The sequence below is a fragment of the Ipomoea nil genome, unplaced genomic scaffold, assembly GCF_001879475.1.
Source record: "Ipomoea nil cultivar Tokyo-kokei standard unplaced genomic scaffold, Asagao_1.1 scaffold0683, whole genome shotgun sequence".
NCBI lineage: Eukaryota > Viridiplantae > Streptophyta > Magnoliopsida > Solanales > Convolvulaceae > Ipomoea > Ipomoea nil.
Genome location: NW_017617111.1, coordinates 2776 through 10984, shown reverse-complemented (window position 1 = coordinate 10984; position 8209 = coordinate 2776). Strand labels below are relative to the sequence as shown.

Here is an 8209-nt window from a genome sequence, read left to right as displayed (position 1 = left end):
AGTACAATAAAAAACAAACATTATAACTTGATATATAGTCCTTGAGATGATCCCAATTCGTCAGTTTCAATTATTTAAATGCATTGAACATCCGTGAATCATTCGGTGAATAACAGTGGTATCTCATGAGAAGAAACACAAACATTTCAGTCAAATAAGTAACACAAACATTATAACTTCACCTAAGTGCCGTAAATACCAGTCTAAGAATTTGATGAGATATAGAGGTTGTTTCATTCAAAACAGTTGCATATAGTGTAACTTGAAAGATGTTTTTACTTGAATATAGATAAGTACTTGAGAGCAGGAATCCAGCATTGTATGGCACTAATTTGGATGGAATATGTTGTGCTTTCACTATGGGGCATCCATTCTGTTTTATGTGTTAAGGACACCATTCCTGAATTAATGAAAGATGAATGCAGATTATAATGACAGAAAAAAGAAAAAATTTAATTCTGTGACGGGATTGAAAGACATAGTAGTTGAAGAATGAAGATTGAAAAGATAAAAACCAAATACAAACGAGCAGTAAACTTACATTACGAAATACAAATTTACTTGAGCAGTAAACGCACAAAAGAGCCCTAAATTAAAACAACAAATGTTAAATGGGATATAATAGCAAACGCATGGGTAGTTTAAAATGTTACCGTTATGAGAAAGAAAATCATACACAAATATTTCAGTCCACACAGTAGTTGAACAGCACAGCATAAGTGCAAACATAGGCACCATTTTGTTGGGAAATTTCATACAGAAACTAAATCAGTCTATAACATCATAAGCAAGTACAGTAAAATTTTAAAGAAGTAACCAAATACAGAAGAAGTAACCATGATCGAAAGACACAAGAAGTAACCATGAAAGAAAGACACAAGAGAGCGTATTCGAGCCTGATAGGTGGTAGGGTGGGATATATGATGTCCCAACTAATGTGGACTTGTTGTGGCATCAATGGAAGGAACCAGTGGCCGGAGAGACGGATTAGAGAGGGCAAGCGCAGAGACAGACGGGCAGAGACAGACGGGGACTCCGTGACACGGCGGTGGTGAGGGCCAATGGAATGGCCAGGAGTATGCAGATAAAGTACCAAAAGAGTACTATCAAGATAGAAAGGCATTTTAAGTTTCACCAAAACAGAAATAGTAATATTAAATAAAAAACTAACAAACAAAAGCACTTTCAGTCGACAGTAATGGACATGATTAAGGGCAGTTGAGACCATGCTGTGACCCTGAACAAGTTATTTTCACGTGGGGCATCGAAATGAAAAGTATTATTTCTTTACTATGTTTCCGTGAATGTGGTTAAATTAGCCACGACAGAAATAACATACTCCAATTACATTTGATAAAAAAGCAACCTCTACTGCATAGATTGAGTACACCGCACAGTGTTATGCGCAGAAAAGGATACAGCATACAGGCATGATACAGCAACATGGTACCCGAGAAAAGAACAAGCCAAACACTGTCCACCCTTGCGAACACAGAACAAACTTCTGAAGCATAAGTCCGCAATGAAAAGTACGTATGTATGTCCTAGTTAGTAAGGCACTGGTGTTTTCCGCATAATTGATGTAGGAATTATCCAAATATAAAACAAGCAGGTAGTAGTTATTACGAGACGTAAGCAATGACTATATAATCAAATAAACAAAATTGCATTTACAAGGTGATCACACCTAAACTAAATTCGATGTTCACTGGATTCTAAGGCACACAGTTTCGATCAAATTTGAAGGCATGAACTTAAAAGATAACACCACCTCTATTTAACTATGCAATGATCAATCAGAGAGAATTCCGAATAAAGCAACTAAGAAGATGAACTTAGTTTAGTACTAGTGTGCTGTTTAGAAATTTAAAAGAAGTACACAATTATTTCAGTCTATAAACAAGCAATTCCCAGTAAAAATTTAAAAGAAGTATGAAAAATTGTAGTGATATATTACGAGTATAGTGTAACTTGAAATATGTACTTCACCAAAGAATTGTTTGAATGAATTGTTTGAAGTAACACATATGGATAGGCGCTCGTTGATAAAAAGTCCCGTAAAATTTAAAAGAACTAACCATAAAAAAAAACTTAGAAGAAGAAATAACTGAAGCTCCGAACAGAAACGAAAAGAGCAGAACTGGGGCAAGCAGTAGTAAAATCATGGGTTTTTGAGTATTAAATGAGTTTGGGTTAGAATCATCTCGCGCAAATTTTGTTGACATTTAAAACTATCTACAATCAAAAACTATCTACATTTCAGTCGTATGGTCACAACTGATTGAGACCATACGACAATCATTTTATACACAAATGGTTGATTTATGAGCTGATGGAAAGTACTGTATTAGTGAGAGGCATAAGCAAATGCATATTGCAATCACACCTAAGCTTAATCACATTTTCATCTATCTGCAAGCAAGCAAAAGCCTCAACGCAGTCGATTTCATACAGAAACATGTCTGCAGCATCACAGCTATAATGCAGCAAGCGGAAGAATAACCAAGTCCAGTAAAATTAAAAAGAACTAACCACGAAAGACACAGCAGCAAGAATTTGATTCAATGTAGTGATTATTTCATTGAAATAATTATCTCCAATTTGTGTAGTTGTGTGAAGATGAATGGTTGCAATATATGTTCGCAACTCATGGGTACTAAGACATCCATTTCAAGCAATAGAATTCAAGCAATAGAATTCGAGCAGCAATGGTACAAAGTAAGGATACAATACAATAGGAAATAAAAGAACCATAAGTATTGTGAATAGGAAAACAAATCAGCAGTAATTAACAACCAAAGGATTTAATTAATTGATTTAAAATAACAAAAGGATTGTCAAGCAAATAAGAAAATTACCAGGTAAACGTGAGTGAGTAGTTAATGTAAGGAAAATGATTGTGAGTGAGCAATCTACTAGTGTGCTCTGTAAAAATCTAAAAAGCCGCAACTGAAAGAAAAGTATACACAAATATTTCAATATATAAATTTAAAAGAACTATGAAAAATTGTAGTGCTATTAAAATGTTACCTTCCGCATAAGTTGCTTGTTATCATGTAAGTTTTAATTCATAGATAGGATTTTCACTTTCCCCAATAAGTTTTAAACAACATAAAGTATTGGGCATAAGAAATCAACTATATAAGTAATATTACGAGACTGCATAATGGAAAAGTTGATATATAGTCCTTGAGATTGAGATTGAGATGATCCCAATTCCTCAGTAACTAATTGATGTAAAATAAGAAATCAACTATGGGGGATATATATATTAACGAGGGACAGCCAGAGGCAATGAGATAATAACTAACTAGTGGCCCCGGAGAGACGGGCGATAGATCGGGCTGAGACCAGCCCATAAGTCCGCAACACGGCGGTGGTGAGCGCCTTCGGATAGATACGAGCTCATAATGTAAGTTTCAAACTATATAAGTAATATTATCGATTGGAGGCAGTAATGATTGGGTAATCAGCAACATTCTTAAGTAATAAGCAGCTCAGTTAGATTTGTAATCAACATTGGGCAAACAGTACACAAATCAAAATTGAAAAGAGCTCTACCCTGCATTAGATCTTGCTAAAAGACCAAGAAGGCTGAAGGCTTGCATTTTAAATGACCAACAATAGCCTAAAAGTTAAAATTGCAATAACAACCTGTGTAAGTTTGCCCATTAAAGTCGAGAATCACTCACCAGTTTATCAATGACTTTGTCCGTTATATCATGAAAATAAATCTACAATTTGGGAATGCTATTAATAAAATAGTGTAGTAGCAGCATTGTTTAAGAAACCGAACTTTAAGAACCAAAAACATTTCAAACACATTTTCGTAGACTAGGAAAACCGTCCGAAACAGCATTCTAATAATAATACATATAGTTGGAAAAACAAATTAAAATTACAAAAATTTCCTTTACATTAAGCAATTACTGGCTCTATTCTGGTTTAGGTGTCATGTTTACTATTTGAAGGTCAAACTGCTTCTTCTTTGTCTTTTAATTTCTTTAACATTTTCGTATAATGTTTTAAATTTGGTCTTTCGTATTAAATATATAAATGTAGTGTCTAAATATATAAATGTTATTCACTATATGAATATATACTCTTCCTCACTATTAGTTTGGGCTTAAGTTGGATTAAAGCACACAATTTAACAAAATGGAAGAAAAACATGCAAATCAGATTCTCTTATTCAACTGACAATAGTTTACCTCAATACTATCCTTTCCAATCCACCAGCACAGGTAATAATCTTCTTTCTTATCATGATAGTGATAGGTGTATAGAACTATCTAGCAATCTCCGCTGTTTGCACTGCCATTGATGCACCAAACCTGATATAAAGGCAGCATTTAGTACTACATAAAATAGATGGCAGCTGTCACCGGTATGAAATTTTAAAATCAGAGAGAATTCCGAATAAAGCAACTAAGAAAGTAATTCACACATGGCAAACTACTGATCTAGGCTTAGCAAAAGATGATATGTGCATACACAAAAAAGGCTTTAAACTTTTAAAGAATGCATCAACCTTAACATAGAGTACTATCAAAATAGTAATAGTAAGAGCAAATAAAAAATGGCAAAATGAGCAGTACTAGTGTGCTGTGTAGAAATTTAAAAGAAGTAACCATGAGTGAGTGAGTGAGTGAGTAGTTAAAAAAAAGTAAAGGATTGTCAAGAAAATAAGAAAATTACCAAGTGAGTGAGTAGTTAATGTAAGGAAAATGATTGTGATTGAGGCATCTACTAGTGTGCTGTGTAGAAATTTAAAAGAAGTAACCATGAGTTGTAGTGCTATATTACGAGACTGCAGACTTCTATCATCAAATGTAGATGCTAGTGTGCTGTGTAAAATCGATCCCGAGAAATGAACAACGATGATTCATTAACTTCGATTATCAAACGTAGATGCTAGTGTATGCTGAATGAGGTGGCAGACTTCTAGAGAGAGAGTTGTAGCATTTAAATAATTAGATGAGGGGTTCAAATCAGTAATGTGGCCTTGTTATCAGTGGCAGCAATGGAAAAAAATAAGAATATTTTGAAGCACAGTGGTATCTCATTTGATAAAAAAAAAAAAAAAGCAACATCTAATCTACTGGCAGGGTTTGAGCACCGTCAAGCAGTGTAAGGATACAGCATGTAGTTTCCCTAGTCCCAAAAAATTAATTTAATGGTGATTGTGTGTAAAAAATGATAAAGTACATAGGCCAAAAAAAATACCAGCTCATAATGTAAGTTTTAACCAGGCGCAAGAGAATTCGTTGGGCACATAGTAAAGAAAGAAGTTAAAACTTAAGCGAAGAATGGAATGGCCACGAGTATGCACCAAAATAGTACTATGGAGATATAAATGCATTTTCAGTTTCCCCAAAACAAACAATTAGCATAAGAGTATAAAAAACAAACAAACAAACAAACAAAAGCACTTTCAATCGGCAGCAAGGGACATGATGTGACAATGAACATGTTGTGACAATGAACAAGTGCTTTCAGTAGTATTTATTTACTATGTTTTAATCAATGTGGTTAAATTAGCCATGACAAAAAAACATACTCCAATTACATTTGATAAAAAAAGCAATCAGTACTGCATAGATTGAGTACAAAAAGCACATTGTTTGCCCAAGAAAAGGATACAGCATACAGCAACGATGGTAGAAGAGAAAATAAACAAGCCAAACAATACAAACTTCGGAAGCATAGGTAGAAAAGAAAATTACGTATGTATGTCCTAGTAAGGCAACTGGGTGAACCCAAAATTATCCAAATATAAAACAAATAGGTAGTAATTATTCCGAGACTTAATCAATCACTATAATAGTCCAAAGCAACAGAATTGCATGTACAAGTTGAAATGGCAGGCCAAACAGTCATGAAGAAGTTTTAGCTAAGATGCAATCAAAAACTATCTACAATCAAAAACTATCAACATTCCAGCTGTATTAATGCAGCAAGCGGAAGAATAACAACCAAGCCGAGAAAATTTTAAAAGATCTAACTAACCACGAAAGAAAGACACAGGGGCACAAGGAGTTTCTGAAGATAAGATTGCCAATATGTTAAGGGAGTAATGAAAGATGAATACAGATTATAATGACATTAAAAAGAACAAATTTAAATATGTAACTGCATTGAAAAGAAGACATAGTAGTTGAGCAGTGAAGATAAGATATAGTGTAACTTGAAAGATGTATTAACTTTTACTTCACCAAAGAATTGTTTGAATGAATGGTTGATATATTCCACCAACCTTCACATATGGATAGGAGCTCCCTTGATAATATTTGATTAAGGATCATATTTGATGATATTTAATGCAAATACATATTGCAATCATCTATGTGCAAGCAAATGTAATGTAAGCAAAGGATTGTAAACAAAATAAGAAAATATATCCCCCCAATTCCACATCAAGCAATAGAATACGTAGGGACAGGGCGTGCCACTGTACACAGTTTCAAGCAAATTTGTTATTTAGTTAAAAGGAATATATAAGTAATAATGGGAAAAAAAAGTAATGGTAGTAAATTCCGAAATGGTCCAAGTAAAGCTTGAAAAGATAAACAAAAAGAATACAACTAAAAAACAACTGAGCAAGATTAACAAATACAAATTGAGAGGGTGTTATGACAATGAACAGATCATGTTGTATCGTGAAACATTCGGTTCGGTAAATTGATAAAGATGTTGGGTTTCTCTTAATCAATCGCTAGATTACCTGTATAGTTATCGGTATTAAATGAAGCTGGAAAGATATTCAACTTAACAATATCCCATAACAATAGAATAGGATCACCTAAACTTAGTGAACACAGCAAAAGTGCAAATCAGATTTGATGTGGAAAAAATTGATAACAATATTGGCAAACTAATACAACCATCTTTATGGTGTTGAGATGATTCCAAATTCCTCAATATTCCAATATTGGCAAGCTAATACAACCATCTTGTTCAAGCTTCAAAAATAATAAATCTGAAAAGCATCACTGTAGTAATGTGATTATGGTCTTGAGATGATTCCACGTTCCTCAGTTTCAATTATGTGAGGAAAACACAAAGTGAATATCAGTTGGGCGAAATGGATGAGCTATATTGCAGAATCTTCCAATTACTCAGTTTCAATTCTGTAAAGAGCCCTAGGTAGGCCTAATTTTCAATTCAATTTCTAATTAATTGATATAAAAGAAGAAATCAAAATCTTAAATGGGACGGGACAGAGGGCAATGAGATAATAACGAACCAGTGGACCGGAGAGACGATAGAGAGGGCGGCTGAGAGCGGCGGACGAGTACTCTGTCACACGGAGGTGGTGGGTTGGGCGAGGAGGGAAGATAGGTTGTTCGAACGAGCGTAAGGAAAATCTGAAGTGAGGTGAGTTAAATTATTAAACTTAAGGTTAAAACCAAATTACCCCAGTTGAGTTGAGTTGAACACTAGAACACTTGAACACTTGGTTTTGAATTTGAAACTAGTTGTTTTGTGTAGAAACTTTGACTAGCCATAACTTTTGACTCGGTTGTCCGTTTCGGACAAATTTTTTTTTGAAATCGCGTATTTTTTCGAGATCTACGCGGTGCAAACTGCCGCAGGCGGTTTGGCCGTCGAATTTCTCAAAAAACGCTTATTTTGGTCTTAATTTTAGTTTTTTATGTTTTTAGATGTTTTGAACAATTTTGAACAATTTTACAACTACTTACGTAAAAAAATTGTAAGAAAAAACTATGGGAACATTATGTTTTATCAGTGAATTTCATTATTACGCAATCAATTGAAAGAAACTAAATTAGTGATTAAACATGTGATAACTTTTCTAAATAGTACATATTGTAGTGTTCATGTTGTAATAGCTCTAATTTCTTCATGATCTTTGTGGAGAGGGGATGGAAGTTGAGGTTGTGTGGTGGGTAATTCATCCATCATCATATCAATTATCAAAATAAGAGGTTTAATTTTGTTATAAGTTATATATATTTAAAGTTGAAAGTTCTCTTATATAATGCATAAAGTCTAAAGTTCATCCATGTTATTATCTAAAGTTTTAAGATAGAAGTTAGCTATATATTATGTTGATGAATGTTATTATCTCAAGCGTGAAGATAGCTATATATTATGCTTATCAATCAATGTTATTATCTCAATCAAGCGTGAAGATAGCTATATATTATGTTGATGAATGTTTTATCTAAATTATGAAGATAGCTAT

The 8209-nt window shown here is 33.7% G+C and overlaps 2 long non-coding RNA genes across 2 annotated transcripts; both read right to left on the bottom strand.

Moving 5' to 3' along the window:
• Positions 1 to 14: 14 nt before the first annotated feature.
• Positions 15 to 7339, bottom strand: LOC109175086. Its single transcript, XR_002053244.1, has 4 exons — positions 7247 to 7339; positions 4212 to 4334; positions 542 to 587; positions 15 to 400 (listed from the first exon to the last, which is right to left on the bottom strand). It is a non-coding gene; the product is annotated as an uncharacterized LOC109175086 (long non-coding RNA).
• Positions 2820 to 3772, bottom strand: LOC109175087. Its single transcript, XR_002053245.1, has 3 exons — positions 3739 to 3772; positions 3478 to 3480; positions 2820 to 3045 (listed from the first exon to the last, which is right to left on the bottom strand). It is a non-coding gene; the product is annotated as an uncharacterized LOC109175087 (long non-coding RNA).
• Positions 7340 to 8209: the final 870 nt, after the last annotated feature.